The sequence below is a fragment of the Phyllobates terribilis genome, unplaced genomic scaffold (genome assembly GCF_046119375.1).
Source record: "Phyllobates terribilis strain yellow unplaced genomic scaffold, ASM4611937v1 Scaffold_1__5_contigs__length_1240528914, whole genome shotgun sequence".
Taxonomy (NCBI): domain Eukaryota; kingdom Metazoa; phylum Chordata; class Amphibia; order Anura; family Dendrobatidae; genus Phyllobates; species Phyllobates terribilis.
In genome coordinates, this window is record NW_027362761.1 from 582,568,182 (window position 1) to 582,595,972 (window position 27,791).

General features: G+C 47.1%; 1 long non-coding RNA gene across 1 annotated transcript; it reads right to left on the bottom strand.

The window, feature by feature from the left end:
- Positions 1-1,614: 1,614 nt before the first annotated feature.
- LOC141169429 (uncharacterized) lies at positions 1,615-27,351 on the bottom strand. Its single transcript, XR_012252294.1, has 3 exons — positions 27,285-27,351; positions 23,504-23,590; positions 1,615-1,762 (listed from the first exon to the last, which is right to left on the bottom strand). It is a non-coding gene; the product is annotated as an uncharacterized lncRNA (long non-coding RNA).
- Positions 27,352-27,791: the final 440 nt, after the last annotated feature.

Here is a 27,791-nt window from a genome sequence, read left to right on the forward strand (position 1 = left end):
GCACCAAGATGTGGTCACAACCTCTGGTCTTTGGCTGAGGAATCTGTTGCCTCCACCAATTTGGGTCCCTGTACCCTGCTCTGCCAACCCGTCACCCGCAATCTCCTGGGTCCTTAGGGTTCCCTCTGTCCTCGTGTCTCTGGGCCTTTCTTGATGTTCTTGTTCCTTTCTTACTTTCCTTTCTGTTCCTTCTTCTCTCTCTCTCTCTGGCCCCGGCCTCCTGACAAGGCCTGCTTGGGGAGCACAGCCCATGCAGCAGCTCTGCTCCTTGTCACTCCTCCTCAGACTGCACAGACTTCCCTTCTCCCTGAACAGACTCCTCTATCTAAGATGGTGCCCACCTTTTATACCTCCCTCTAGCCATGAGCCCATGTGACTAGCAACCAATGGGCCCTGCCTATGCCCAGAAACCCTCCCCTATCTGCTCCTACACCACAGGGTTTTCCTCCCCCCCTCCCCCACTCCAGCCAGGGACAGATGCTGTCGTGCCTGCACTTCTGTGGGAGCACCGTTGAACTGTCCCTCGGAAATGGGGTGTGTGTGGTGCATGCAGCTAAACGAGTCCTGGTCCACACTCCATCCTTACCCGGGAGTGGAATATCACACCTCTGGGTCGAGGTGCAATACCCCTGTAGCAGCCGAGCCCTCGGGGTGCTACAATTGAGTCATGGGAGTAGGGGTGTTTGGGAGAGCCAATGGGTGCCTGACATGGGCCATGGGCGCCACTCCCGGGCCTGTATGCCTTAAATATCATTATCAGTGATTGACTTTGCAATTTAAGTGGTTACCAACAGCGATCGGAGCTTAGACAGATGAAGGCTGTGTAACGCAGCTCCTGAGCCTGATGGAGCATCCACACCTGACATATATGGCAAATGTCTGGAAGGGGTTAAAATCTACTACAATTGTCGGTATGCAGCTCCCATGGAGAACTGTTTCTCCATGGAAACTTACTAGAAACAATCCTGGTACAGTCTAGTGCCACTCAGTTTCCTTTGCCCCCATATCTAGCTAATCCATAGACAGTGAGTGAGGAAGCAGATGGAAGAGGATTTCACACGGCGGCAGGATCAGACTACACATGACTTGTTTGTAGTCTGTTACCATGGAGACACATGGATCTGCATAGGAGCTGTAGACACAAAATGGTCAACTATTTTTTTTTATTTTTGAATACTTGGCTAACTTGAATAATTTTTTAACTCACATCAATGTCCAAAACCGAACTGACCAGAATTATTTTTCATTCTGATGCGGACATATTCCTACCAATGTTCCTATGACTGTACTATTTCTTTGGAATAAAGTAATAGATTATATACATCTTGTAATTGATAGTTGAAAAATGTTTTGTGCAGTACAGAGTATTTCAGATTCAGTGGAAGAATCTATTCACGGAAAACCATTAGATAAAAGGAAACGTGAGATGAGAAACTGGTCGGATTTCAACACAATAAAAATGTCCTAAAGGGGCTGGTTACGCAAATGTCAACAATACCACCATTCACTATGTATATATCTATACGTGAGTCATGGGAGGGAACGGTATATAGAAATGCCGACAATACAAACACTTCAGTTGCGAAATACTGTATATGGTGCAATTACCATTTCTTTAAAGGGACGTGAGGTCTTTAACCCCTTTCCGATTGTGCCAATTTTTTCATTTTTGAGATTTTGTTTTTTTTTCTCCCCTTCCTCCAAGAGATGTATGCGTTCTTGTTTTTTTTTTGCTGGACGAGTTGTAGTTTTGAATGACACCCTTCATTTTACAAGATAACGTAATGGAAAATGGGGGAAAAAAGTAGAGTGAAATATTAACAAAAATTGCAATTCTGCAATTGTTTTCTTTTTTGCTTTTTCGGCGTTCATTGTGTGGTATAAATTACAGTGATACTAAACTTATACACATAATTGTAGGAAAAGGACACATCCAAGTACAACAAACCTCTTAGTTGGGCCTGTTAGGTGTAAACAGGCTAGGACTCGCCTGCAGGAGAACAGGAGAATCCTCCGGGGGGCCACCACCCTCTTACATTGGGTACGGAAAGTATTCAGACCCCTTTAAATGTTTCACTCTTTGTTTCATTGCAGCCATTTGATAAATTCTAAAAAAGTTCATTTTTTTCTCATTAAAGTACACTCTGCACCCTATCTTGACTGAAAAAAAACAAATGTAGAAATTTTTGCAAATTTATTAAAAAAGAAAACTGAAATATCACATGGTCATAAGTATTCAGACCCTTTGCTCAGTGTTGAGTAGAAGCCCCCTTTTGAGCTAGTACAGCCATGAGTCTTCTTGGGAATGATGCAACAAGTTTTTCACACGTGGATTTGGGGATCCTCTGCCATTCTTCCTTGCAGATCCTCTCCTGTTCCGTCAGGTTGGATGGTGAACATTGGTGGACAGCCATTTTCAGGTCTCTCCAGAGATGCTCAATTAGGTTTAGGTCAGGGCTCTGGCTGGGCCAGTCAAGACTGGTCACAGAGTTGTTCTGAAGCCACTCCTTTGTTATTTTAGCTGTGTGCTTAGGGTCATTGTCTTGTTGGAAGGTGAACCTTCGGCCAAGTCTGAGGTCCGGAGTACTCTGGAAGAGGTTTTCATTAAGGATATCTCTGTACTTGGCCGTATTCATGTTTCCTTCAATTACAACCAGTCGTCCTGTCCCTGCAGCTGAAAAACACCCCCATAGCATGATGCTGCCACCACCATGTTTTACTGTTGGGATTATATTGGGCAGGTGATGAGCAGTGCCTGGTTTTCTCCACACATACTGCTTAGAATTATCACCAAAAAGTTCTATCTTCGTCTCATCAGACCACAGAATCGTATTCCTCATAGTCTAGGAGTCCTTCAAGTGTTTTTGAGCAAACTCTGTGCCGGCTTTCATATGTCTTGCACTGAGGAGAGGCTTCCATCCAGCCACTCTGCCATAAAGGCCCGACTGGTGGAGGGCTGCAGTGAGGCTCTTCTCCCATGATTGCTCAGTTTGGCTGGACGGCCAGGTCTATGAAGACTTCTGGTGGCCCCAAACTTCTTCCATTTAAGGATTATGGAGGCCACTGTGCTCTTAGGAACCTTGAGTAATGCAGAAATTATTTTATAACCTTGGCCAGATCAGTGACTTGCCACAATTCTGTCTCTGAGCTCCTTGGGCAACAAAAATGAACTTTTTAGAATTTGCCAAATGTCTGCAATGAAACAAAGAGTGAAACCTTTAAAGGGGTCTGAATACTTTCCGTACCCACTGTATATGAGCAGTACTCGGCACAATATAATTGAATCACTATGTACAGACAAAGGCAGCATCTTATTCATTTACCAATCTACCCAGTTCATGGTTATATAAATTTGTAATTGAGGATAATGTCACATTTGCATGTAGCTAAATAGTGGGGCCTTGGAGTTGAAGTTACTGGTGGGCCCTTGGCACCTCAATCCAACACTGGGTGTAAACCACCACGACAGCTCACAAGCAGGGGAGCGACCTCGGTGTCCCTCATCACCCATGCTTCCAGGCAAAGCCACCATGGCTCTGGATCACGTCATCCCACAGACACAGCGACAATGGCCGTCACACAGCACCAGCACCAGCACCAAACTGATCTAAATTTTTAAAAAAAAAAAAAAAAACATGGCGAAACTGCAAAAATAGTTCCACCTATATTACTCTCGGCTTTTTGCCCGAGGCCGCATGGAAGATTACTTTTTTCGATCAGTTCACTTGGTGCTGGTGCCGTGTGGCAGCCACTGCTGCTGTGGTATGACCCTGTCAATGGAGCAGCATGAGGGGATTGGTTTTCTGTGTGGCATGCCGTCATTTTCATTGCTACCATTTTGGGGTACATAAAACATTTGAATCTATTGTTATTGCATTTTTTGATGCTGTGATGAAAAATGACAATTTTAGTGTTTTAGTATTCTTTTACTAAGGGCGTTTACCATACGGGTTCAATTAGTTTCATTAATCAAATTTTTACGGATGGGATGATCAAGATTTTTTTTATTATGTCTTTTTGTACTGGGTAAATGGTAGTAAACCAAACTTTTTTTTTTTTTTTTTAGTTTCACTTTATTTTGAGTTTGTAATCAGTTATTCTATGTACAGCAATATTTTATTGCGGTGTGTAGTGAAATTGGCCGTGTCCCCTGAAGCCCTGGCACACCGTTGTATGCGGTTTCCCTCAGATATTCGTCTGGATGAGAGCATTTTATATGGCCTGGCACCTGAGGCAACAACATTTCTTATTATTTTCTATCACTGTTACCTTTATACTATTTCACATTATGATATAATAATAATAAAAAGTAATAATAATAATAATAATATGAAATAGTAGAAAGGAAACAGTGATAGAAAATAATAATAATAGTATTAGTAATAATAATATCACTATTACCTTTCTACTAGTTCACATTATATAATAATAATAATAATAGCAATAATAATAATAATATGAACTAGTAGAAAGGTAATAGTGATAGAATATAATAATAATAATAATAATAATAATAATAATATGAAATAGTAGAAAGGTAACAGTGATGGAAAATAATAATAATAATGTGAAATAGAAAAGTAATAGTGATAGTAGCTAATAATAATAGTAATAGTAATAATAATATCACTATTACCTTTCTACTATTTCACATTATATAATAATAATAAAAGTAATAATAATAATAATATGAAATAGTAGAAAGGTAATAGTGATAGAAAATAATAATAATAATAATAATAATGTGAAATAGTAGAAAAGTAATAGTGATAGACATTAATAATACTAATAATAATAATATCACTATTACCGTTCTACTATTTCACATTATTTTTATTATTATTTTATTACATTACATAATTTAAGGAGATGTTACTATATGTCGGTATTATCTGAGTACAATGACGGTATTACATCACAGTCTCTCAGACAAGAAACCATTTTTGGAGAGTATGATGCTTTTTGGGCACCATTTGCACATTGTATGGTGGCACAGCATATATGTGAACCTATACTCCTCTGCATGGTGGCCATATAGACTTATAGACTCCTATGGCTGCTGTATAACATGTATATGAAGACTTTGTCCTCTCTTTGGCAGCATTTTATAGATGGACTTTGTTGCCCATAGCAACCAATCACAGCGCAGCTTTCCTTTCACCTGAGATGTTTAAAACATGAAAGCCGAGCTCTGATTGCTTGTTTGGAGCAACAAAGGCCTTGGATTTTCAGGAGGTTAACATGATCATTACCAGTGAGGGAAATTACCTCAGACCTCGCTGCTAAAAGTAAAAATAAGTCAAATCAGGAACCACAAGAGCTAAAAAAATCATTGAAATATAGGAATTAGGCTGAATTTTTTTCAGTGCCTGTGTATGGAGCGGGCTCGGGAGCTGAGTCCGTTACTCAGAGAGGCGGGTGCAGGCGGTATAACACAATTGGCACCTGTCGCTGACAGCAGCGGCCAGAGTTGGCACGATAGGAGCAAGTGTGTGACTCACGCGCGCCTTCTGTTAGCCCTACCCTGGGAGATGGGGGAGTCGGGTCCTGTGATGTAGATGGGGTGCAGCCGTGGCCCGGACCCGCTCCGTGCCCAGGGCCGTTGCACTAAAAAAAGAGATGGTACGGGCTTATCCGGGTTGAGTGGCTGATCTCGACTACGCCACCTGTGGCACCTGGTGAAGGCCACCAGCGCCGCTGCAGTCCGCCGAGGCATGGTGTTATCGCAGCCGTCGTTGTTACTACTCCCCACAGGCGGAGCAGGGCCTCAGGGCAGAAGGACAGGATGGAGGGGGTAGTAGTCTAGGAGGTCTGGTGCTGCATAGTGCGGTGTAGTGCAGAATAAGAGTCCGGAGGCCATAGGGGTTAACTTCCAGGGTTTTTACTCACGAAAGATATGGCAGTAGTAAGGTGTCTCCCTGCTCCTTGCGGAGTTCTGCGGTCACCAAAGACGGGGGTCCGACAACCTTCGAGTAAGTCCAGTGTTAAATCAGGACCCCGCAACAGAGTGTTCCTACACTTCAGACCGGGTCCTTTCCTGTCTGTGTGTGTGTAGATAGGCCGGGTCTCCCTCTGAACTTCACTCAGAAAAAAAAGGTACGGTAGCAGCTCCGCTCTTTCCGTTACCGGGTGGGATCCTCAGGGCCTACCGGGCTTCCCTGACCAGGACGTAGAGTAGCAAGGTCAGGTGTCGGGGGCCGGTACCCCTCTTGCAGCCGGAATCCCTCTGAGTAGATCAGGTTGGCGATAACAGGTGGCGTATACCGCTTCGTCTGCATCCTCCCTGGGATCCATTTGCGGTGGAGCTACACTCCTAAGCTCCGGGCCTTCTTGGTCATGGTCCTTGACCGGGTTGAGACATACATTATCTACAACCTGCCCCTCGACCCAAGGCCAGGGTACGAGGGCTGTGTCTCCATCCATTGCAGGCCCACACAGGATCCACGTTCAGGGTGGGAGAACACAATCAAAAGACGATCAAAGAACCAAGAACCAAAATGGCTGTGTATTAAATATGAAATTTAAAGTGTCACTAAAATGTGAATCCTCCACCCTCACCCACTAATTGGTTCCCCTATCTCTTGGTTCCCCAGTCTCCCAATTCCAGTAGGGGCTGCACCTAGTGCATAACAGCCCCCTCTGGTGGGAGAAGTGTGGTGTTGGATGTGGAGGTGGGGTCCTGACCATCACACTGTTCTTACCTCAGAGGAGGAACACCACACCCTATTAAAGAGGTGCAGCATCCCTGTGGCGGTCGAACCCTCAGGGGCGCCACACAAATACAAGTGATCACAGGTTTAAGACTAACAATAAAGTAAAATAAAGGTAAATGTTTTAATGATAGAAAAAAAAGCAACATAAAAATAAAAAAAAATCAATATAAAAAATTAGCATATTTGGTATTTCCAGGTCTGTAAAAGTCCAATCTGATAAAAAAAAAATGTAATAATTTATAGTAAAAGTTGTATGGGTTAAATAATTGTAAGGCAGAATTTCTATTTTTCGATCACTCCACTAAAAATGCAATAAAAGCTGATTAAGAAGACGTATGTACCCTAAAATGGTATCAATAAAAACGACAGTCCGCTGCACAATAAACAAGTTTGTATGCAGCTCTATCATCAGGAAAATAAAAAAGTTATTCACCTTAGTGCTTGTTCATACGCTGCGTTTTTTTCTGTGCGTTTTTCAAGGGTAACAAATGCAATACCAGCAAATTGAGTGAGATTTCTAAAATCTCCTGCACATATTGCTCATTTTTTCCTTGCAGATTTGTGCCGTCAAAGTGGTTTTTGAAATTTGCATCATATCAATTCTTTAAACGTTTTTTGCAGCATTTTTCACCCATTTAAATGAATGTTAAAAAAAAAGCATTAAAAAAAGTATAAAAAACAAACATAAAAAGGCATCAAAAAGTGTGTATTTTATGCCGTGTTTTTCCTGCCAACACTCTTGACTTTTAATGCAGAAAAATCTGCTGCAAATACTCAATGTGTGCACATACCCTTGGAAAATGGCGTCACAAAGTTTTTTTTTCCAATGTTCATCATTTTATAATCATTAAAATAATAATAATAATAATAATAATAATAACTACCTAAGTCTGGTTTCACCGCAAATTGAACTAACGTGAAGAATCTATTTTTTTACTGCACCGATTTTCGTAAAGGAGAAAAAAAAGAAAAAAGCAAATAAACCAATGGTAGAATAATCTTTTTACAATTTCATCCCTTTTAAAAAATTTTTTTCCTGTTTTTCAATACGTTATATGGTAGAATGAATGGTGTAATACGACTGGTCTGCAAAAAAAAAAAAAAGCCCCCATATGCCTATGTGGATGTAAAAATCTAAATTATGGCTCTTGGAAGAAAGGGAAAAAATAAGACAGCGTAAAAGTGAAAAATTGGCCATGTCATTAAAGGTTTAGGAACCTAGAGATATATGATGACTAAAGAGCAGATATTCTTGCCTCTCTTGTTTGTCAGCCTGCAATATTTTCTGCATGTTCCTGACTTGTAGAAATCCTGAGAGGGCGGGACTTAATGATCTTTGCGCCCCACCATAGGCGGAGCTGTGGGGGGAGGCTCCTGCTGCAGCCCGTTGTCTGTCTGTCACATACAGTCCAGTGAGGAGGAGAAAAACACGCACGGAAGATTTCTTTATACATTTAATTGTAATATCAGACAAAATAGGATCAAAGAAAGGAAATGAAATGCCGGGATATTATTTTTCTATTTTTTTTTGTGTTCCCATATTTGAAAAATTGTGTAACTTTTCAATAAATATTTGCTGAACCCTGAATACTAGAGGAAAAAAACAAATTTATGTCTTTGTTCTTATAGATGACACATTACTATATTTATACTGATCTATGGGAAGTGCTGACTGCCATAAAATGTAGCGTTCTAGAACATTGTTTTAGGCTATTTTTTTTTTCATTTCTTTTTTTAAAGTTGCTTTTCCCAGCAGATTTGTGAATTAAGAACACAGCAAGGAATGGGAAACATTTTATAGGGTTCACCGGAGCTGGCCTGACCAGACGAGGTGGCATTTCTGGTCTTTATTATCAGCACAGCGAGACCAAACATGCAGATTGCATAAGAGGACTGAGTCACAGCGGTAGTAGTAAATCCTAACTGCTTTCCATAGGTGGTCACTCCGCTAGTTTTCTTACTACCTCATCGTTACCTTCGACGAACTTGTGAAAATATTTAAAATTATAGGCGTGTTTCAGGTTTTTTTGTAAATACAGTAAGAACGTTTTATCCTTTGTTTTGCTTCTTAAACATTTTCAAGAGAAATAAAATTTGGAATTATTTCGGTTTACGCAGCTGATATTGTGCTGGATTATTTTGGGTGTTGGAAAGGTGTTAAAAAAACTATAAAAGATTATACTCGCATGTCCTAGGTTCATCCATGACCACTACCGCTCCCGCCTTGATCCTCTGGTCTTCGCTTTGGATCTTTTGGTCTTGGTCTTCGGATCTTCTGGCTATGACTAGGCCCCAAGTGCCCACATAAGACCCAAAGACCAGACGGAACGCCATTACAGTTGAGTATACTCTTTCAGTATTGATTAACCCCTTACCTTCCCTCGTTTTTTTATTTTTATTTGTTGTGCTCTAGAGAGACCTTAGAGCAGGGATGTCAAACTCAAATACACAGAGGGACAAAATTAAAAGCTTGGACCTAGTTGCGGGCCAACCCTGATATTTATTAAAAAAATGTCTACAGTTGAGGACGCTTTTCCTTAACATCAAATATAACGATGAACTTTTTCGTACTGAAACAAACTTAAAGGGGTTGTCAAAGTACATTTTAATTAATAGATCTTAGAATATAATATTGGAATAATATAATATGTTATGTAAGAGCAGTAAAAAGCATATGGCCCATTGGCCTAATTTAAATATGTAATAACAAAGGATAAAAAACCTTTAATAAAATTATAATACAGATAATAATTAATAAAGTATGATGCAAACAAAAGTGCCCCCAAACACAGTATGATATCCCCACAGTGATTTCCTCCACAGCACCCTCCACACGCACGGTAAGATGACCCTCCTGTACCCTCTTCCCTCAATCTCCCGACAAAGAATGGTGACCCCATCACAGTATGATTCTCCATCTGTAATCCCCACACAGCCCTCCATACTGTATAATGGCTCCACACAGTCTTTCTTACAATGTAATGGTCACAAAAAGTGCTTCACACAGTATAATGGCCCCATATATTGCTTCATACAGTATAATGGACTCACATAGTCCTCCATACAGTATAAAGGGCCCCACATAGTCCTCCATAGAGTATAATGGGCCGACATAGTGCTCCATACAGTATAATGGGCCCCACATAGTCCTCCATACAGTATAATGGGCCAACATAGTGCTCCATACAGTACATAGTGCTCCATGCAGTATAAAGGGCCCCACATAGTCCTCCATACAGTATAAAGGGCCCCACATAGTCCTCCATACAGTATAATGGCCCCACTTAGTCCTCCATACAGTATAATGGCCCCACATAGTCCTCCATATGGTATAAAGGGCCCCACATAGTCCTCCATACAGTATAATGGCCCCACATAGTGCACCATACAGTATAATGGGCCTCACATAGTCCTCCATACAGTATAAAGGGCCCCACATAGTGCTCCATACAGTATAATGGCAGCACATAGTGCTCCATACAGTATAAAGGGCCCCACATAGTGCTCCATACTTTATAATGGCAGCACATAGTGCTCCATACAGTATAAGGGGCCCCACCTAGTGCTCCATACTTTATAATGGCCCCACATAGTCCTCCATACAGAATAATGGTCCCACATAGTGATCCATACAGTATAATGACCCCCACATAGTGCTCCATACAGTATGATGACCCCCACATAGTCCTCCATACAGAATAATGACCCCACATAGTCCTCCATACAGAATAATGGCCACAAAAAGTGCTCCATACAATATAATGGCCCCACATAGTGCTCCATACAGTATAATGACCCCACATAGTGCTCCATACAGTATGAGGACCCCCTCATAGTCCTCCATACAGTATAATGACCCCACATAGTGCTCCATACAGTATGATGACCCCACATAGTGCTCCATAAAGAATATTGGCCACAAAAAGTGCTCCATACAGTATAAAGGCCACAAAAAGTGCTCCGTACAGAATAATGGACCCCACATAGTCCTCCATACAGTATATTGACCCCCACATAGTGCTCTGTCAGGAAAATATTAATGTCAGTAAAATGTTCTTCTATATTTGCCTGACATAGATGTTCACCCCCCTCCCTTACTCCCCTCACCACTTGTCAGCACCGAGCTGTCCCATTTTCAGCACAAAAGCCCCAATTAACAAACGCCTAAGAAATAGCTTATGCAAACAATGCCAGCCAAAGAGTGTTATAACTTCGTTAGGAAGCAAGCATCTTGTGTTTGAAAGACGCAAGAGGTAATTAAAACGCTGGCTTGCACTAATTTGCGTGTAACCGTGAGGCTGCTTCCCGAGCCTCAAAGGGAAATTTGCAGACGCGCTGACTCCGATATGAACTATGAAATATCGTAAGTTCCAAACGTCCGACAGTAACGGGACCCATATGTTTAGTGACCAAATCAGCCCAGGAATGTATATGTAGTTTTTCAGGCTTGTAAGCAAAATCAGGGAGCTGTAGCGCAAAAACACCAGAATAGCAGACTGCAGCTATGTGATGTGTGGTCTCTAAATAAAGATAAAATCATAAGGGAAAAAATGGCGTAGTTTGCAAGCTTCTGCGATCAACGAGCGATGAGTTATTGCAGAAGTTAGCGTCTTTAAGAAAAAATGTATGCACAGGCTGGAGACCGGCCCACATGATGTCACCACAAGGGGCGTGTGGCAAGATCTCCCCTTAGGTATAAGAGAACCCATGGACAGTACAGAATCACTCATTGCCAGGGGGAATAAGGACTATAAGCAACGGGTCCTGCTCAATAACAGCATAATTTAACTGCGGAGCACCTCACCCACCTATATTGAATAGTCTCCGCGATCATATAGTGTAAGTTATCTTCGTTCATCCTGTTTATTTTATGTAACTGCGTATGTATTTTAATGTCTCCTTTGTAACATCCTTATGTATATATGTGGCGCCCCTGAGGATTCGGTCGCCACAGAGGTACTGCATCTCACCCAGAGGTGTGGTATCTCACTCTCAGGTAAGGAAGGAGTACAGCTCGGGACCCTAACACCTGCATCCAACACATACCCGCAGTGGGGGTAGGGCGAGATTGCTCCTAAGGGAGAGCACAGTCCCGGGTCCTTAGCTGTTGGGAGGGGCTATGTAGTGGGTGTGGGTGGAGGAAATAGCTTAGGGGAGCACATGAGAGGAAGGTATAAATAGAGAAGCCATCTTGTAAAGACAGGTCAGTCCAGGCAGAACAGTCTACAGTGGGAGGAGTGGAGCAGGGCTCTGCAGGAGCTCTGCTCAGGCAGAGGGCCTGAGGAGAGGCCCAGGACTGAAGGAGAGGAGAGAGGAGCAGGAAGGGCTCCAGGAACGAAGGAAGGGACCCCAGGGGTACGGGCAGTGCTGGAGGCCACCCGTACGCCCGAATCTACCAGGAGGTGGAGAGGTCAGGCCACACAAAGGGGACCGGTCCCTCAACTAGCAGAGGACTTTATGACTTGAGTAGAAACCGGAGGCTGCAGTATTTCAAGTCCTGCAGCCAACAGTCCATATCAGTCTCACCAAGAAGGTAGCTATAGAGGACCCAGGGGACGGAACAGACGTCGCCCAACAAGGCCCGCAGGTACCGGATTGGGACACTAGGTATGAGGTGCAGGGAGACGGCCAGAGAGAGGACACAGAAGGGGGTCCCATTAAGTACTCCGGAGATATCTGAGGGTTGCTCGAACCCCTCCCTGAGTAAGCGCAGCACGATGAGGGAAGTTACATTGGTACCTGTAACTTGGACTGCAATAACCGTGATTAAAGACCCTGAGGACTGCACTCCACTGTCTCTGTGATTATTGTCTGCACCATCAACCCTGCACTACAACACCCAGCACAACCTATACCATCTACACTGCCCTGGAGCTAAGCTCTACCTGTGGAGAGCCACACCAGCTTCGCTGCACTAACATCAGCTCCAGAGGACCTGTTCCGCAGTGGCGGCTCCCTTTAGCCGCATACCACAGGTGGCGTCACGAACTTTGTACATAAATCCCCTGTAAATAATCCCTATTTTATTGACCGCCCTGGGTCACCGACCGGGTCATCGCCACTGTGACATCTCCCATAGCAACGACCGGCCCGGGGGCAAGTCATATATTTTTCTTAAACACTGCCTCCCTTTTGGATTAAACATAAAATTTAATAGTTCTGTTTCTTTTGTTCTGTAATCTTTCCCTTTCCCGAAGCCATATACGCTACCAAAATGCAGGCGTCCGGCCAGGCCTGTATTATATTTCAAACTCTGCTGATTGTGGCAGCGAATATTATTAATTGGGCTATCGTGAAGCTGACAGTGACTGTATGGAGGGCATTAAACACGGGTTCCAGGCTTTGGAATCCCCGAGGTGTGACGCCATACGCTCACTGGTCGCTTGCCAATATCCACATAGAGAGTAGTCTGGATCGCGTGCTCGCAACTACAGATGAAACACGGACAGCGTGACGGCAAAGGTGAGATATTGAGAGATCTCCCCGGTGTCGTCCCTCTGTGTGTGTTGGAATTCTTGACAAATTGGTGGCAAGCGGTGGGATATTACAGAACATCAGTGGCTGGATCGAACAATCATTCCTGTCACTGAAAACTTGCACGGTTCTTGCGAGAATCCTGTGCAGAGTTTTAAGAAATCAGACTCAGTGTTTTAATATTTTTTTTTTTCTGGGACATTACTATACGTGTAGCAGTTGCAGCAGTTGTATCCCCTCCCTTCTCTTGTTTTTATGTCCTATCTTTTATTTGGCAATAATGGCTACACGTGGAGAGCCCTGGTATCACCAGCAGGCGAAGACCACTATCACTGCCCTCTGTGAGCTGAGGAAAATTGACCCCATGGGCAAAACCAAGGCCCAAATGATTGCTGAACTGTTGCAAGGTGATGCAGAGCCTGTCCGACAGCAGAGCCCTGATGATGGGGCGGCCAGCCAAGGCCCGGATGTAGCTGCTACAGGGGTCCCACCTGTGATTGCCAGCCATACCCGCAGCCAGGGTAGTGTGGACCCTCACCTGCAGATGGCCTTGGAGCAGATCAATGCGGACGATCATGATGGACGACTGCAGCTGATCCTGAAATTCCAGGAGCGAGAGGCTGAGAGAGCTGAGCGACAAGCTGACCGAGAGGAGCGACAGGCACAAGCTGACCGACAACACCAGCTGGAGCTAGCCCGGATTCAGAAGGAGTCATCCTCCACGCAGACCCATGAGTCCAACAGTGCCAACTGCTTTAAACCCCGTCCTGAGCACTTCCCTGTGATGGAAAAGGATGGGGACTTGGACATGTGGTGCCCCTGAGGGTTCAGTCGCCACAGGGGTACTGCACCTCAGATAGAGGTGTGGTATCTCCTCTTCCAGGTAAGGATGGAGCATCACTCAGGACCCCACTTCACCACTCAACACTACACCACTCCTGTCCTGAAGGGGGCCTGAACGCACCAGGGTGCTGCCCCGGTCCGGGATAGAGGAGATGGGGGGGAACCAAAGATAGGGGGAACCATGTAGTGGGTGAGGGTGGAGGACACACTTTTAGGAAGCACTTATTGATTCATATTTAATCTACGGCCATCTTAAGTTCAAGGTCTTTGATTGAGGGTCTTCTGTCAGGGTCCAGCAAGAGGCTGTAGCTGGCTGAAGATTCGCAGTCCTCGTACTCTGGCCTTGAGATGAGGAGCGGGTCAGAGTTAACCATTGTCTCTACCCGGTCAGGGTCCTGTCCTAAGAAGGCCTTGGAGGGGAGCAGAGGAGATAGGCTCCACAGGCAAAAGGATCCCAGGGGGATACGAACGGAGCGGAGTCGCCACCTGTATTCTTTACTCTGGCCTAGCCAGAGGGATTCCTGCTGCTAGAGGGGTAACCGGCCCCCGATATCTGACTTTGTTACTTCACGTCTCAGTCAGAAAAGCCCGGAGGCTTAGTGGATCCCAGGGGGATACGGACGGAGCGGAGTCACCACCTGTATCTCTCACACTGCGTTTATCCAGTGGGACCCAGCCTTACACCACGTTCATACCACACACAGTCAGGAGAAGACTCAGTGGGAGAACTTACAAAGGAGAGGAACATACACCAGTGGGGTCTCAACAGGTGCTCCTGATCTACCTGGGAAGTGCTGAACCCCCTTCCCGGTTGCCGCAGTACGCCGTGTGTAGCAGAGAGAAGCTTTGCGGCTGAAAGTTCATCTAAAGTGAGTAAAGACCCGGATGACTTCATTCACCGCCTCCGCTTGTTTATTCCTGCACTGCACCCACCATTCCTTCTCACACTGCCCTGAGGCCTGCTCCGCCTGTGGGGAGCTGTCCCATCTTAGCTGCCCCTAACACCAGCCTCAGTGGACTGTTGCAGCGCTGGTGTCCTTCACCAGAAACCACAGGTGGCGTAGTCGAACAACCACTCATCCAATAAGCCCATCTCCATCCATTATCATTATTTTTCATGTGACAGCCCTGGGCACGGAACGGGTCCAGGCCACGACTGCATCCCCCGCAACTCCCACACTGACCCGGCTCCGAGTAACCCCGCCGCTCAGGGCCGAGGCGTCACAGACACATTTCTGCGAGGCTTTGAAGGCAGTATCAGCTGCCCACGGACCAGGGGCCAGGCACTTAACTCCAGGAAAAGCCTTGGAGGTGTTTGCTTCCCTCCGTCGAGAACGAGATGGAGACTATGAGGCCGTCAAGCAGGCTCTGATAAGAAAGTACCAGCTGACTCCGGAGGTTTACCGGAAAAAGTTCAGAGCCCTCCAACATGGGCCCTATGATAGCTACAGTGACGTGGTAGACGGGCTCAGAACCAACTTTGAGCAGTGGATCCGAGGACTGTCAGTCACCACCTTTGAGGACCTGAAGGATCTGATGGTGAAGGACCAGTTTCTTCATCTTTGCCCAGTGGAAGTGAGACAGTTTGTGCTTGACCGGGAGCCGAGGGAAGCCGCCAAAGCAGCCCAGATCGCGGATACCTATGAGGCCAACCGCACACCAGAGGTGCGGAAGTCAGCCGCCGCCATCTGGAGAGGGGATAAGCCGACGACCACCTCCAGTGTTCCAGCTAGCGGGCCCTCAGCGGGTCCTGCCCCATCTTTCAGCACCCGGCCTGCATCTGACTCCCGTAAGTGCTACACCTGTGACAAGACTGGTCACATCAGCCTCACCTGCCTGCAGAGGCAGAAGAAGAACCCCACACCTAAGGCCCAGGGGCCTGTTGCAGCAGTTCTTTTTGTGGGTGGGGTGGTTGGAGGGGTCTGTGACAATTTGCAATCAGTCACCGTGGATGATAAAGTCACTATGGGGCTCAAGGATACCGGAGCCGAACGGACCCTCATCCACCCTGAGTTGGTTTCCCCTGAAGATCTTATCCCTGGGAAAACCCCGACTGTCACCGGGATTGGGGGTGTTCACCGTCCTTTGCCCATGGCCCGGGTTTTCCTAGACTGGGGTGTGGGGAGGGGGTTGCGGGAAGTGGGGGTGCCAGAGAACCTCCCGACCAATGTTTTATTGGGGACTGATCTGGGACGGTTGATTGCCCAATATGTTCCTGACAACCCTCCCAGATCTGATATGTCATATAATGCCACTGTCGATGACGTCTGTGATGAGAATGGCAGTGACATGAACACTAATATAATGTTTAATGATGATATGTATTGTGGTAACGGAGTGCTCAGCCACGTCGCCCGGCCGGGTGATGTTGCTGAGGACTCCCAAGACGGAGCCAGCATGAGTGCTAGCGCGATGGGAGCAAGCCCGGGAACCTTGAAGCCAGTGGTCCCGTGCCGCCGACCAGTGTCACGACGGACTGTGACTTGGCCGATTGCAACTACCCCATGACTGGCACGGCTACTGAGGTATTGGGGGATGGTGGGGAGGTGGTGCCTCCAACCTGTCAGGCTGATGGTAAGGGGTTGTTGTCCTCCGGGAAGACGGCCTACATAGCCGCTGTCACCTGTAGTATGAGTACCCAGAACGCACACGATGCGCTGCCTTCTGGGCCCTCATCCCATGGTGGGACAGCAGAACTGGCTGTGGACCCAGAGCCGGTCCCAGACAGTTCTAGCGAGGTGAGGGCCCTAAAGTCGCTTCTGGCTACCCCCAGCCAGGAGTTCCAGGCCGCTCTGCGCTCAGATGTCAGCCTAGAGGCGTTAAGGGACCTCGCGGAGAAGCCCATCTCCGAATCCGATAAGGAGAGGGTATTCTTGGATAAGGGGAGGTTGTACCGAGAAACGGTCCCCTGTAACCCCCAACACAGGAGTGGATGAGGGAGAGACAGCTGGTTGTGCCCTATCAGTTTAGGGAGGAGTTGTTGCGGGTTGTCCATGAGATTCCACTAGCTGGACACTTGGGGGGCCGCAAAACCAAGGCCTGGCTGTCGCACCACTTCTATTGGCCCCAAATGGGGACAGACATTGCCAACTACTGCAGCTCCTGTATCACGTGCTAAAGAGTCGGGAAGTCGGGCCATTCCAGAGGATTGCGGTGGACATCATTGGCCCGCTGGCCTTTCCCAGCAGCTCTGGAAAGCAGTTCATCCTTACTGTGGTAGACTATGCTACCCGGTACCCGGAGGCAGTAGCTCTGTCCTCCATTCGAGCCGATAAGGTGGCGGATGCCCTGCTGGCCATTTCCCAAGGAGATGCTTACAGACCAGGGGACTCAGTTCATGTCTCGCCTAATGGAAGCTCTCTGTAAGAAAATGCAGGTGCAGCACCTGGTATCAAGTTTGTATCACCCACAGACCAATGGGTTGTGTGAACGATTCAATGGTAGCCTTAAGCAGATGCTTAAGATGCTGGTTGAGTCCCATGGGTGCGACTGGGAGCGGTACCTCCCACACCTGCTCTTTGCGTACAGAGAGGTACCACAGGCCTCAACGGGGTTCTTCTCCTTCGAGCTCCTGTATGACAGACGAGTCCGGGACCCCTTGGTCTGGTAAGAGAATCCTGGGAAGGGGAACTGAACACCCCCAAAGTGTCCGTCATAGAGTATGTCATGCAGCTCCATGACAAAATGCAGGCAATGACACAGCTGGTGCATGAGAATATGGTGCAGGCCCAGGCCAGCCAGAAGCTGTGGTACGACCGGAATGCCCGGGAGCGGGTGTACGAAATGGGTGAGAAGGTGTGGGTCTTACTCCCCATGACCCAGAACAAGCTTCAGGCGGCCAGGGAAGGCCCATACCCCATATGCCAGTGCCTCAATGATGTGAACTACGTGGTCACCATTGACCATGCCAGGAAGAGGCAGAAGGTCTTCCACATCAACATGATGAAAGCTCATCGTGACAGGGAGGCCTGTGCCCTTCCTGTATGTAGTGTCCCTGAAGAAGGCGAGACAGAAGTCCTGGTGGACTTACTGGCCGCCGCCCGGGATGGAGGGTCTATTGAGGACGCGGAATTCAACCCGCAGCTATCCACGGACCAGAAGTCCCAGCTGCGAGAGGTGTTCCGGCCTTACTTGACCCTCTTCACAGGTGTCCCCGGGAGGACGCAGCTAGCTGTCCACCAGGTGGACACAGGTAGTCACCCCCCAGTTCGTCAATCCGCTTACCGTGTCTCTCTAGAGGTGCAGAAAGACATGAAGGAAGAGATAGATGAGAAGTTGGACCTAGGAGTGATCCAACGGTCAAAATGTGTGTGGGCCTCACCTGTAGTCCTGGTCTCGAAAAAGGACTGGACCACCCGGTTCTGTGTGGACTACAGGAGGCTAAATGCCATCACAGCTCCTGATGCGTACCCGCATCTATGAGCTGTTGGATAGCTTAGCCGGGGCATGGTACTTGACAATTATGGACCTGAGTCAAGGATACTGGCAGATTCCTCTGTCTTAGGAGGCCCAGGAGAGGTCCGCCTTCATTACACCGTTCGGGCTGTATGAATCCCTCGTCATGCCCTTTGGCATGAGGAATGCACCTGCCACTTTCCAGCGATTAGTCAACCAGCTGCTCGAGGGACTGGAGGGGTTCGCAGTTGCGTATCTGGATGACATTGCCGTCTTCAGTCCCACCTGGGAGGAACACCTGGCACACCTGGAGCAGGTGCTCAGGCGGGTCCAGGGCGCTGGGTTGACTATCAAGCCTGTAAAGTGTCAGGTAGGCATGACGGAGGTGCAGTACCTTGGACACCGAGTGGGTGGCGGAACTCTGAAGCCCAAGCCCGGGAAGGTTAATGCCATCATCTCCTGGCCCTCCCACAAAACCAAGAAGCATGTGATGTCCTTCTTGGGTACGGCAGGGTACTATAGGAAGTTTGTTCCCAACTATTGTGCCCTTGCTAAGCCTCTGATGGACCTCACGAAAAAGAAGCTGCCGCAGACAGTCGACTGGACAGCTGACTGTGATTGGTCCTTCACGGTGCTGAAAGCTGCACTGGCCAGTTCCCCAATTCTGCAGGCCCCGGACTTCACCCGGCGGTTTGTAGTCCAAACGGACGCCAGTGAGTTTGGCCTGGGTGCTGTGCTCAGCCAAGTAAACAGGCAGGGGGAAGAGCATCCAGTGATGTTCCTCAGCCGCAAGCTCTTGCCCGGGAAGTGGCATACGCTACTGTGGAGTAGGAATGCCTCGCGATAGTGTGGGCCCTGCGGAAGCTGCAGCCCTATCTATATGGCGCAATTTCACCATAGTGACTGACCACAACCCCCTCAGCTGGCTGCACCGGGTGTCCAGTAACAATGGTAAACTACTGCAGTGGAGCATGGCTCTACAGCAGTACGATTTTACCATTCAGCACAAGAAGGGTAGTGAACATAGCTATGCAGACGGGCTGTCCCATCAAGCAGAGACCGAGGAGGGAGTCTTAAAGGGGCGATCTGTAAATCACCCCTTATGCCACCTCAAAGAGGGGGAGATGTCAGGAAAATATTAATGTCAGTAAAATGTTCTTCCATATTTGCCTGATATAGATGTTCATTCCCCTCCTTTAGTCCCCTTACCACTTGTCAGCACCGAGCTGTCCCATTTTCCTCAGCACAAAAGCCCCAATTAACAAATGCTTGAGAAATAGCTTATGCAAACAATGCCAGCCAAGGAGTGTTATAACTTTGTTAGGAAGCAAGCATCTTGTCTCTGAAAGATGCAGGAGGTAATTAAAACGCTGGCTTGCACTAATTTGCGTGTAATCGTGAGGCTGCTTCCCGAGCCTCAAAGGGAAATTTGAAGACGTGCTGACTCCGATATGAACTATGAAATATTGTGAGTTCCAAACGTCCGACAGTAACGGGACCCATATGTCTAGTGACCAAATCAGCCCAGGAATGTATATGTAGTTTTTCAGGGTTGTAAGCAAAATCAGAGAGCGTAGCGCAAAAACACCAGAATAGCAGACTGCAGCTATGTGATGTGTGGTCTCTAAATAAAGATAAAATCATAAAGGGAAAAATGGCATCATTTGCAAGCTTCTGCGATCAACGAGCGATGAGTTATTGCAGAAGTTAGCGTTTTTAATAAAAAATGTATGTACAGGCTGGAGACCGGCCCACATGATGTCACCACAAGGGGCGTGTGGCAAGATCTCCCCTTAGGTATAAGGGAACCCATGGACAGTACAGAAGCACTCATTGCCAGGGGGAATAAGGACTATAAGCAATGGGTCCTGTTCAATAACAGCATAATCCATCTGGGGAGCCTCTCCTCCACCTATATTGAATCGTCTCCGTGATCGTATAGTGAAAGTTATCTTCTTTCATCCTGCTTATTTTATGTAACTGCATATGTATTTTAATGTCTCCTTTGTAACATCCTTATGTATATATTTTTCCTAAACACTGCCTCCCTTTCGGATTAAACATAAAATGTAATTGTTCTGCTTCTTTTGTTCTGCAATCGTTCCCTTCCCCGAAGCCATATACAATACCAAAACGCAGGCATCCGGCCAGGCCTGTATTATATTTCAAACTCGGCTGATGGTGGCACCGAATATTATTAATTGGGCTATCGTGAAGCTGACAGTGACCGTACGGAGGGCGTTAAACACGGGTTCCAGGCTTTGGAATCCCCGAGGTGTGACACCATACGCTCACTGATCGCTTGCCGATATCCAAGTAGAGAGTAGTCTGGATCGCGTGCTCGTGACTACAGACGAAACACGGACAGCGTGACGGCAAAGGCGAGATTTTGCGAGATCTCCCCGGTGTCGTCCCTCTGTGTTGGAATTCTTGACATGCTCCATTTAGTATAATGGCCCCACATAGTGCTCCATATAGAATAATGGCCCCCACATAGTCCTCCATACAGTATAATGGCTCCACATAATCCTCCATACAGTATAATGGCCCCACTTGATGCTCCATACAGTATAATGGCCCCACATAGTCCTCCATACAGAATAATGGGTCCCACATAGTCCGCCATACAGTATAATGGTCCCACATGATGCTCCATACAGTATAATGGCCCCACATAGTGCTCTATAAACAATAATGGCCACAAAAAGTGCTCCATACAGTATAATGGCCCCACATAGTGCTCCATACAGTATAATAACCCCACATACTGCTCCATACAGTATAATGGCCACAAAAGTGCTCCATACAGTATAATGGCCCCACATAGTCCTCAATACAGTATAATGACCCCCACATAGTGCTCCATACACTATAACGGCCCCATATAGTGCTCCATACAGTATAATAGCCCCACATAGTACCCTATAATGGCCACAAAAAGTGCTCCATACAGTATAATGGGCCCCACATAGTCCTCCATACAGTATAATGGCCCCACATAGTCCTCCATTCAGTATAATCGCCCCACATAGTGCTGCAGATGCTTTGCACATCTCGGTACAGCAGGCGCATTGTAATGATGTCATCATGCCTGCTGCACTGAGACGTCAGATGCAAAGGAGGAATGATAGGAGAGGGAGCGTCAGCTTTGTAGGATGACGATGTAGTTGAATGTGCGATGCTGTGCTTGGCGGGGAACATGCCCAGCATTGTGGGTCAAATATACTCAGGGGACGGGCACTCATCCAGCATCACGGGCCAAATATACTCACCTTGTGGGCCAGATTTGGTCCGTGGGCCACAGTTTGACATATGTGCCCTAGAGCATAATAAACATATTTTTGACTCTTCCTGCTGATTCGGACAAATTGAATCCAAAAGAATTTTAAAAAATTCACTTGTCTCTTCTGAACTCATCTGCCAGTGGTGCAGCTACAAGGATCTGACTATTTACAGATGCAGCATGGCCTGTAAGCCTTCCACAGCCCCCCCTCATCACTGTGCCGCTATCTCGTACCTTAAAGCCCCACAATAGTGAATTTTTTTATTTGCCTGCTTGCTAGGAATCATGTGTGCAAGTGTAGAGATGGTAGTAATATACTGACTTGTCATCGTCTTCCGACACCGGGGAGATCGCATAATATCTTACCGCTGCCGTCACTCTGTCAGGATTTCACAGGATTGAGCAGGGATTCACGAGCACACAATACCGACTACTCACTACGTAGCTATCGGCAAGCGAGAAGAAAGCGTATGGCGTCACACCTCCGGATTCCAACGCATGGAATATGTGTACACGCTTCGTACGGTTACTGCCAGCTTCACGATAGCCCAATTATTATTATTCGCTGCCACCACAGCCAGAATTGAAATATAATAGAGGCCTGGTTGGACGCCTGCATTCCGGTAGCGTATATGGCTTCGGGGGAGGGAACGATTACAGAGCAAACGAAACAAGACTATTACATTTTATATTTAATCCAAAAGGGTGGCAGTGTTATGAAAAATATACAAGGATTTTACAAAGGGGACATGAGTATGGATCAATCTTCAGTTGGATCTTTTATGCCGAAGGGGGGATCTGCCCACACGCCCCTTGACATCATGTGGGCTCGGCTCCACCCTTCATGTTTTTTGTTAAAAACTCTAGCTTTTTCGATAACTCCTAACTGGTTGATCCCAGAAGCCTAAAAGTGATACCATATTTTTTATAATGAATTTACCTCTCCGTAGAGACTACACATGGCATAGCTGCAATCTGTTATTCTGGTACTTTTGCGCACCAGCGCGGCTCACAGCTATGGAAAAATAAGCACATTGTTCCTTGGCTGATCCAGTCATTAAAAATATAGGTTCCATTATTATCAGACGTATGGAACTTGAGATATTCCATATTCCGTATCGGCGCCGGCCCAACTAAAGATGTCTGTTGAATTCCCTTTGAAGCTCTGGGAATATTGGGAGTATGTGTGAAGCCTAAACGAGCTTCTATCCTCACCCAGGTGTAAATTATCGCATGCCTGCATCAGTGGAAATTGCCCTCACATTTTAATTGAGTTAATAGCACTTCTCTTGTGCCAGCATTTGTTTAAGCTACTTCTGCTGTGGGTGATAATTTGCATACAGACAGATGGTAGATTATCAGCTCCTCTCTCCTGACAAATACTCTAGGGGAGGGGTGAGAGGGGCTTCAGAGGGAGAAATTCTTAATATTTTTCTGACAGTGAGTGACCTCCGCACTACACAGATATGGTGATGTGATGCTGAAACACTGCTAAAAACAGGAGAAGATGATGATTGGTGAGTATAGTACTACCATCACTATTACTCATACATATAATGTTCCTTAATAAACGGGCTAGTGAAACAAAATTGGGCTTTAATGATTGTGCAGAGTGCTCTTCTCTGCCTCATCATAGAGAGAATGCAGTCCTCTTTCAGCCGGGAGAGGTGAGTAACCACAAGTCCCAGCTGTGCAGCATTAGTCCATTCCCTGTTCTCCACAAGGCAACGTGAATTTTACAATGTGACTTCCATAGTCAATGGGATAAAACAACGTGCTCTCGCTGTGGACTTACCTGGACCTTCTGATTCCAAAGGAAGAAGCTGGCATTGATGATTGATGTGTCTTTTGACTCCCTTTCAGTGCACCTTTTCCCGTGTCCCTTGATCATTTTCATTCAGAAAACCAAAAAAAAACGGATGGATGAGACCTCCAATGGGATCTTCTTAATCACAACAATTTCTTTATTCTACTTACGAATAAACTTATAAAAGTGCATATATAAAACCACATATAAATCATGGAATGAGGGACTGTTCTCCAGTCAAGCTTAGCTTCGATATCTTTCCCAGGGCTTATTGGTAGTTTAGGAGCCCCTCCAGGGACCCATTTGGTCGGTGAGTCCAATCCATAGGCTCGGACAATGCTTTCTAACCTGGGAGAAATCCAAAAAGCCATTCAGGGAACTTGCTAGTACTGACTCGCCCCCAGGGCCGTGGGGTACTCGGCAGCCGGGCCTCTGGATGCCGATGGGGGATATCACGGTGGCTGGCCCGGTCCGTGGCCCAGGGCGGTCACCAAAAAGGGGATTATTTATAGGGGATTTGTAAAGTGTTCGTGACGCCACCTGTGGTACCTGGTAATGATTACCAGCGCTGCTTCAGACCTCCGGGGGTGTTGGGATGGCAGCTGAGGTGTTTCTGCTCCTCACAGGTGGAGCGGGCCCCCGGGGCAGGGATGGTGTGAAGGGATGCAGGAGAGATGGGACCCAGCCGGGTCAGAGGAAGAACAGACACACACACCGGGGCTAGTTTCAGTACCTTTACTGCAGATGGTAGTCAGGTACGGTCCGGGGTACTTGTAGGTGGTGTGCACTTCTGGTCTTGCTCCCCAGTGAGCGGGTGTAAGGCCTCCTTTCTGTATCTTCCTGTCTCTCTCCCTGGAGCTTCTGACCTGCCTGGAACAGGGTCTAGCTCCCTTGATGTTTCTCTCACCCGTCTTGCTTGGCAGCGAGGGCTTTCCCACTGGTTACCACGATCCCTGGACGCTGGGGCCTTCGTAGTACCTAGTCCTCTGAATGTGCGGTATTCACGGGTGGACTGAGGGATATGAAATCCTCCTCAGTATGCCGGATTCCCTACTGGGCATAGAGATCCCAATAGGCTCGGGCCCGGTGCCCGCCTTGATCAGGGGACGAACCCTCTGTGGTTCCTCTGTCCCTCATGGCTCTTCTCTTCTCCTTGCCTTCTAGCCCACTCTAGGCTCTCACTGGCCAGACTAGCCCGCAGCTTGGGCCTAGCCTGGCTTTCAGCCACACAGACTTCGGCTTGTCTGGTGCTGCAGCATCGTGTCACACTGACTGCTTCCCACTGACTGACTTCCTGAACTCCACCCCCCAGCATATATATACCTGACAGGGCTCCATCTAGTGGACTTGGGTGGAGGTGTCTGTGACACACACCCTGGGCCTTGGGGAACCCGAAACTGGGCCTTTTAGGATGAATGCTGGGGGTTGTAGTCTCCGTGGCGGCGACCCAGTCCCGTGGCTCAGGGTGGTCAAACCAGTGGCAGTCTATTTATGTGTTTTTTATGATTAATGTCCGACTATGCCACCCGTGGATTGCGGTCAGGATGAACCGCCGCTGCAGGGCAGACCGCTGAGGCTGGTGTTGTGGGTGCAGCAAAGTGTAGTACAACTCCCCACGGGAGGAGTATAGCCTCAGGGCAGTGTAGGGTGATGATGGTGGTTGTGGTGCGGGGCGTCCCAGTACTAGTAGTGCTGACGCAGTGAGAAAGCACAGAGACAAGGTGTTGCAGTTCAGGTTCTTTACTCACAGTTCTCATCCAGGTCACTTGTGCACAGATAGGACCGCCCGAGCCGTGCTGCGTCCACCAGGCAGGGGGCTCGATCAACCCCCAGGCAATTCCGGAGTGTGGCACAGGACTCCCTTCTATCCTTTCGTCAGCCGTGCCCCACCAGTGACACTACTTCTGTCCAGCTGCCTCGGGTCTTCTCCTGGGAGGACTGGGTGTTCACTTCCCTGACCCTATGTGGTGTGCCTTTCTAGTAGGTGTTGTGAGGGGTCGCACCAGTAAATGGTCACGACCGCCGGTCCTTGGTTAAGGATTAGTCGCCTCCACCAACTTGGGATCCGGTACCCTGTTCTGCCAACCCGTCACCCGCAATCTCCTGGGTCCTTAGGGTTCCTTCTGCTTTCGTGTCTCTGGGCCCTTCTACACTTTGGGTACTTCTCTTTCTCTGCTGTTCCTTTCTGTTTCTGTTCCTTTCTGTTTCTGTTCCTTTCTTCTGGCTCTGGCCCTCCTCCTAGGCCTGCCTCGTGGGGCTGGGCCCAGACTGAGCCACAGCTCCCTGTCAGCCCTCTCTGGCTGAACTCCCCTTCTCTTCTCCTCCTGACTGAACTGACCCAGAACTAAGATGGTGCCCACCTTTTATACCTCCCTCTCTGTGTATGAGCCCAGGTGACTTGCAACCAATGGGCTCCTACCTATGCCCAGAAACCGTCCCCTCCTGCTCCTACATCACTGGGTTTTCCTCCCCCCTCCCCACTCCAGCCAGGGACATGTTCTGTCGTGCCTGCATTACTGTACTAATGGGAGCACCGTTGAGCTGTCCCCCGGAAATGGGGTGTGTGTGATGCATGCAGCTAACTGAGTCCCGGTCCACACACCATCCTTACCCGGGAGTGGGATATCACACCTCTGGTTGAGGTGCAATACCTCTGTAGCGACCGAACCCTCGGGGCGCTACATCTGCATGTATTGAGGCCACTGGGGAGAATCCCATCTGTGCAACACCCAGGAGTTCTGTGACAGCCTGCAGCCGCAGGGCGTCACAGTACCACTTCTTTCCAGAGCGTAGGTTGGGAATGTCTAGGTAGAAGATCTACTTCTTGTGGTTGGCAAGTGCTTTTTTCTGCAAGAACAGGTTACAAGGCCTTTGATGACTCTGTCCTCAGTGGGGTCCTCAGCCTCAGTTTGTGTACAAAAATGCCAATCCCATTGCAGCTATACAACGTGGGTAACATCTGTTGGGTCCGCAGCTCTTACCCCCATATTTATGTCTCAGGGTTCAGGAATTGGGCAAGTAGAAGGGGCATATAGCTGGCCCTTGGGGTTACGAACAGATCCTGGGTTTAGAGCAGATGAAGGTTTTAGGGAACTGCTAGAAAGTGTTAGGAAGCTTTTGTCTTATGTCTTATGCATGCTTGCAGTGTGTGTGTAGGGGGGGCGGTAGGTAGGAGTTCTTGTAGTTGGTGGCAAATTGATGGTTTGGAGATTCATCGTAGGTATGGATCCCTCAAATTTATGAGAACAATTGGTCGACCCGATGAAAGTAGGACTTGTAACTTTTGAGGGTGATTTGTGGTGCCCCTGTGCTGGTGGTGATGGCTGGAGTCTGGAGAATACTTTTTGCAAGTCTTAGAAATCCTCTGTTTTTTCTTTCTTAAAAAATGTTGATTCTAAAAAATATTATATACGTTATATGCTAATAAAATGACTGCTGCGGACAATAAATTCCAATGTAACCAGTCTCCTGTCTAGAGGAAGACATGGTGGGTAGGAGGAAAATGGTGGGATGGGAACTGGTGGCTTTGAGGGATAATTGAGGTGAGGGATTGTTGGTAAGTCACACCGGACTCTACAATACCCATATTATGAATTTTATATTTTCAGGTGAAGGTTTTTATTTTTTTTGCTCATGTCTGTTACATTAATGCAAACACATAATATGTAGGACAGTCAAGACAGAAAACTCTACAAAGCGGCTTTGATTTGTGCATGTAACGTTTGCAATACATAGAATAATAAAAGATTGTGCGAATAGTTCATTTTACCATCCATGCCAAACACCCGATGCCAGCGCTGTGGTCCTGAATAACATGGGCGTCACCTTACCAGTTCCAGGTGCCTGCAGAAAAAACATCAGGTTATCCGAAACCGCTTGTATATATAATGTACACGTGCATAAATAAGTACACTGACATGTGCAAAAAATTCACCGGTATATAGTGCTGCCGCATGCATGATGTAGAGGAGAACTAGCAGTAGATGAAAGCCACTTAAAGGGAATTGCTGTCAAAAAGTGCATTTAATTATTGCTCCAGTGCAGTTAAAATAAAAAGGGAAGCAACTTTGTACAAAGGATTGATTAAAAATGACTTACCGTTTTGTGGCTACAGGTTCGGTCCAATGCAGACCTATGTGTCTCCATAGTTGTAGTCAATGGGTTTTAAAAGTCTGTCCTGTGGTCATTTAAAATCTAGTTCTTGCAAATATATATTAGGACAGATGGGAAGAGAGTGTGATACCAGGATCAGACTACACAGGATTGTTTGTACTTT